This window comes from Octodon degus, unplaced genomic scaffold, assembly GCF_000260255.1.
Source record: "Octodon degus isolate 3935 unplaced genomic scaffold, OctDeg1.0 scaffold00002, whole genome shotgun sequence".
Classification (NCBI taxonomy): domain Eukaryota; kingdom Metazoa; phylum Chordata; class Mammalia; order Rodentia; family Octodontidae; genus Octodon; species Octodon degus.
Window position 1 is genome coordinate 34096219 of NW_004524578.1, and position 5554 is coordinate 34101772.

Consider the following 5554-nt stretch of genomic DNA (forward strand, 5'->3'; position numbering starts at 1 on the left):
CTCTCTCGCTCTCTCGCTCTCTCGCTCTCTGTCTCTCAGTTGAACTGGGGATTGAACTCAGGCCCTTGAGCTTTCTAGACAAGTGCTTATTCTACTGTGCTATCTCCCCAGCTTGAGGCACCAAAGTTTTAAAGAATTTAGTTTATTGAGGAAACTTCAAAGTCAAGTGTGAATTAAAGTGATGTAAAAGGATATATATATGAAGTGTTCTCTTTCATCTTGGACAAAAATTTGCTTTTTGAGTTGATTTCCCTAATATTTTGTTATGGAAATTGTTAACGCACAGAAGGTTGAAAGATGATAAAGTAAGTAAGTAACATTTTTACATTATTTATTTTGCCATATAACTATCCAACTAGTCAATTCAATTCATATATCACATTATATCATTTAATTTCTTTGTTGTATTCCAAGGTAAGTTTCCAAAAATAAATATACATGACCCCTAATCATATCAGTATGTATTTCATAAGCCAGAATTGAAGACTTGCATACTATTTTTGGCTTAAATTTACATTGACTAAAATATACAAATCATATTTATGTCATTCCATGAGCTTCTAATGACTGTCTGTTTATATTTATAGTTTAATTAAAATAACATTCATTAATTTGTACATCTTAAGTCTTTCTTCATTGTATGACTTCCTACAGTGTTATTATCACTTGTGTGACAAGATGCACACAAATAACACAGTGAGATGTGTGAGAGACATCTTACAATTTTTACATCATAAAATGTGGGTACTCTGTCATCTGATTTTTATGAGATAATAAAGCCAGTAGCAATTAAATGTGATTCAAAATTTTCTCCTGCCCTTTTTCTAATGTTTCCGACAGACAGATCTAAGTGGCAAGTTCCCTGAAACAGCAAGGTGATCTATTTTAAAAAGAAAAACTGAACCTCTGTTTACAAATGGCCTCTACCTCAATCAGGGCTTTTTCAGTACTGTGTAGCCTCAGTATTACAGAACCCAGCAGATATCAGGCATCAAAGAAGATGGGAGACATCAATTGCTGCCAGAACCCCTGATTTTCTTGAATTTATAAAGAAAACCTAATTGCACAAGCTGATTGGCTACTAGGCAGCCAAGGTGAATATATACTTTGAAAATAAAGGTTTTCTAAAGTCTTGCCTATTGGTGCTTTAGAAAGAACATACTTCATTTTTTCATAAAAATGCTCTATTTTAATAAAAAGCTTAAAAATCATTGAATCTAATTCTTCTCAGCCCATTGAGGTTTGAGGATAAAACTCTTGCCTCTTGTGTTCTTACTCCCCTTCCAAGATATGATCAAAAATTTGAATTAAAACTATTTATTGTGTGGTCAGTGTACAGCGACGTGCTGGATTCTGTAGGATTTAGAAAAGTAGGATAAGCTAGGACACCATCTTAATTCCAATCAAGTAGCTCCAGAGAAGTGTCAATAATTGTGAAAAGGAGAAAGATTAACATGTTAAGCTCCGGCCAAACAGCTCAGTGAATTAAAGTGCGTGCAAGCAGGTTCAGGGTCCCTGGGTTCGATTCCCCGGCCTGCCATGCTGGCCCCAACCTCAGGGTGCACTGAGATGGCAACTGAGACTGGGCATGGTGGCATGCACCTGTAATCCCAGCTCTGGGGAGGCTGTGAACAGGTGGATCATTATGAGTCCAATCTGTGGAGTGAGACCTTGGACACCCTGTAGACCCTTCCATAAAATAAACAACAACAAAAAAAAAATGTTAAAACTAGGCAGGAATGTTAGGAGGTCTAAATCATTTGGACTATAGACATGTTACTTGGAATCCAAGAAAGGGACCAGGTAGCTGCTCGTGTAAGGAGAAAGGAAGTTAAGGGAAAGCCACGTGACAGACTGTCTGGTAGACTATATGCTCAAAGATTTGTAGCATCATTTGTACAAAGCTTATCCTGGGAGCTACTTAAGTTAATTGTTTCTTTTATTTACTGTAGGAAAAGCCTAAAGCCACATTTCCATTGGCCTCACATCTAGAACTTGGCATTCACCTTTTCATTCACCTAAAGCCAACTCTAAATATTAGTCAATCCTACGAGGATCTCATTTTGATCATCTAGGAGTTGGAAAGTCTTTTCCTTCTTTCTACTAAAGGCCAAGATGATATCAAAATAGGGTTTTTTTTAAAACAAGATTAAAAAATCATGCTTAAGAATGGTGAGAAATGAAGCCATGACTGAGGTGGTGGCAAATCCAAAAGGAAGGCAGCAGCTGGATCTAGTTAACTGCACAACTGTTCTCCAGTAAGACATTTGCCTTCTAAAGTGATAAGCATTATCCGTGTCACATAGATTATTTAATTTTCTAAGATCTTGGTCTTTGGCATTGTTCAGATCTGGCTTCCTAAAACTAGAAGCTCCAGGCCTTCTGGTTCACTGCTTTGAAAATCTAAAACATATGACAGAGAAATTGCAATGAACTCAACAATAAATCGTGCTTACTCAAAACTACCAGTCAATTCAAATGCCCTGCAATAAGTGTGCCATGCCACATGTTGAAAGCCTGTAAAATTTAGATGCTGTTTACTCAAGCAGTTTGCTGGGATAGCAGGGCAGGCATGAAAAATGTTCATGCTTACTCCTTCTGTAACTGTACACTGCCCTCACTCCCAACCTGGAACTGACTATTGACATTCAATAGCGCCACAGGACCTGGGAAAGTTCTTAAATAACCCTGCTTGCTGCAAGCACTCAGAGCTACCCTTTTTGGACCATTGCTTGTAACTGCACAGCCCCAGCAATTCTAATTAGGTCAGTTCACAAAAGGCAGGTGTTCTCAAATGATTGGGACATTCCCAGAAATACTTGTCATGTCCTAAACTTTCGCTGTTTTGTTCAGAAGGTCAGGCTGTGTCAGCATTAACATGGGTGGCTGCCCCTAAAAAGAGGAATGAATGATTCTTATGCTTCAGGCCAAAGGTCTGAGTGCCAAATTAAATATCATCACTTGATTTTTAAATTTCTGTATCACTTAAATGTTTCTGAGCATACAACCGCCACAACTTACAGAGGCAAATGTCTATGTAAAGATGGTCCTGGAAAAATATATTCACAGAGATCCAGGAGAAAATAGCTCAGTGGATTAATGCACCTACAAGCAGGCACAGGGAATGGGGTTCGATCCCCAGGCCTGCAGTGTTGGCCCCATCCCTGGGGCATTCTGAGATGGCAATTGAGACTGGCGTGGTGGTGCATGCCTGTAATCCCAGCTCCTGGGAGGCTGTGAACAGGAGAATCACTGTGAGCCCGATGTAGTAGTGAAACCCTGAACACCCTGTAGACCCTTCCCTAAAATAAAAAAAAAATTTTTTTAAATCCAAGAGTTAATTTTGTTAAGTTTTGGAGGAACTTATTCCCTCTTCTTCCTTGGTCAAGGAAAACTTAATGAGAAGCTTAGGTATACACAAAGGAAAAATGTGCTTTAATTTGGGGCAAAATGAATTTTTAATTCTATCAAAGGAAGTTAACAGAAGCATCAGAGGTCACTTCTTTGTGGTTCCATTGTACAGAGATATTTCAAAGACCTGATCACAAGCTAGGTGCCCCAGGACTGAGGAGAACAGCAAGGCAATCAGGTCGGAGCTTCTCTGCCCTCGTCAGCCCTAGGCATCTTCCTTGCCGGTTCAGAGCAGCCTCCTCATAATACCACCTCAGGGGCCAAAGGATACTATCATATGTGCTGCTGAAAGGAGGTGAAGAACTAAAGACATCAGAATTCAATATCCATCCCTCAGAGTTCTAGGGCTGTGCCTGGGTCCCCAGCGTCTGCCTGGACCTGACAAATTGAATTAACCAGTTTCCTGGAAGCAGCAGGTGACCAAGTCCATTAAGCAAGTCGACATTTTATTGTCATCTTTGATGGATGAGCTATTCATGGAAATCCCTTTCCACTTTGAGATTTTGCTTACTTAATTCCCTGTTACGCATCATGTATGCAGCCCACATGAAGATAACATGGCTTGATTCTCCCTGATGGAGCAGGATAATGCCTCCTGAAATTGATTATATTGGTGGTCTTACTTTAAGTGAGAGTTGAGCTTAGGCTATTGATCTCAGTTTACAAAGTGTTTCTTTAATCGCTTAATTAGCTATTCTTGGAGATATTTAAACTGGCTTCCTGCCCTGAGGCTGAGCATTAGAACCAAAACCCAGGTCTAGTTCTGAGATAATTAGAGCCTAAAGTCTGGTGTAAATTCTAAACTGTGTGGACTACAGATACTCGCTCCTGGCACCCAGAAAAGGGGACTGAAAGAGCTGAGTAAATATGATTGTAAAACAAGAGGGGAGAGGATCACTGGTCTAAGGGCTACAACCCAATTCTCAAAAAGAGATCAGAGGATTCATACTTGTGATGGAAAAGTGAAGAGACAGGATGAGAAAGCACAAATAACCTCCATCCACAACAGATGAGCTACATCTTTCCAAAACACTCAGGAGGCACCCTGCCAACAGGGCGCTCAGTAGTAAACAGCCACTCCATCAACAAAGAATTAGGGCAGCTTCAGGATGGAGCAGATCTGCAGACAAGGAGATATCCAGGAAGCCCCGGCTTACTGCTGGCCCCCACCCTCCGGGTCCAGGAATCTGATATGGGACTGGTCCCTGCAGACTAGTCAGAAAAGCAGTTCCAGAAAACCACAAGACTTTGGAGCTCACAAACATCTTCGTAAGTCATACTCAACCGAAAGAGAGAGAGCGCACACTGGCCAGCTGCCGTGGGATTCGCAGGTCCACTCCACGGACATAGCCTGCCCTCTGAGTCAAGTCTTCACTCGTGTAGCACATGGGCTTTCTTTCTTTCTTTTTTTAATTTATGTATTTGGTACAGGACCTCACTACACAGCTCAGACTCAGAGATCCTCCTGTTTTCAGCCTCCCCAGTGCTGGGATTACAGGCGTGCACCACCATGCCCAGACTTGGTGGCCTGCTCAGGGTGTCTGGGGGTGGGGCTGGCTCAGCCTATGCTGTGGGGGGATCAAACCCCAGTCCCTGTGCTTGCCTAAGCAGGTGCTTAGTCTGCTGAGCTCTCTCACCAGCCCTAACATGGGCTTTCTGTACCAAGGAAATTTTCCTCATGGAGTATTTCCACAGCTCAAAGAATAGCTCAGAGTCCTCAGCAATGTTGTTGCTATTGTGTGTTTAATCTGTCCGGGGCCTTGGAAAAGAGTAATATTAAAAAGAGCTTGAGCTCTAGTGCCAGAAAAAAACATGAGTTTGTATCTTAACTGTGCTATTTCCTGGCTATTTGACCTTGAGAAAGTTATTTCCCTTTTTGAAAGGTCAAGTTCCTTGTCTGTAAAATGAGAGGCATAACACTGCCTAACAATTGTGAGCAGTTGAGAAGCAGATTAAATTGTGCTGCAAAAGCCCACATACAGCACAGGGCCTGGCATACAGCAAGTGCTCAATGTACCTTGGTTATTATTGTCTCCTTCATCCACAGTGTTCCCAAATTCTTATGAGCTTGTGCATTCTCATTCTCTCTCTCTCTCTCTCTCTCTCTCTCTCTCTCTCTCTCTCTCTCTCTCTCTCTAGGTAT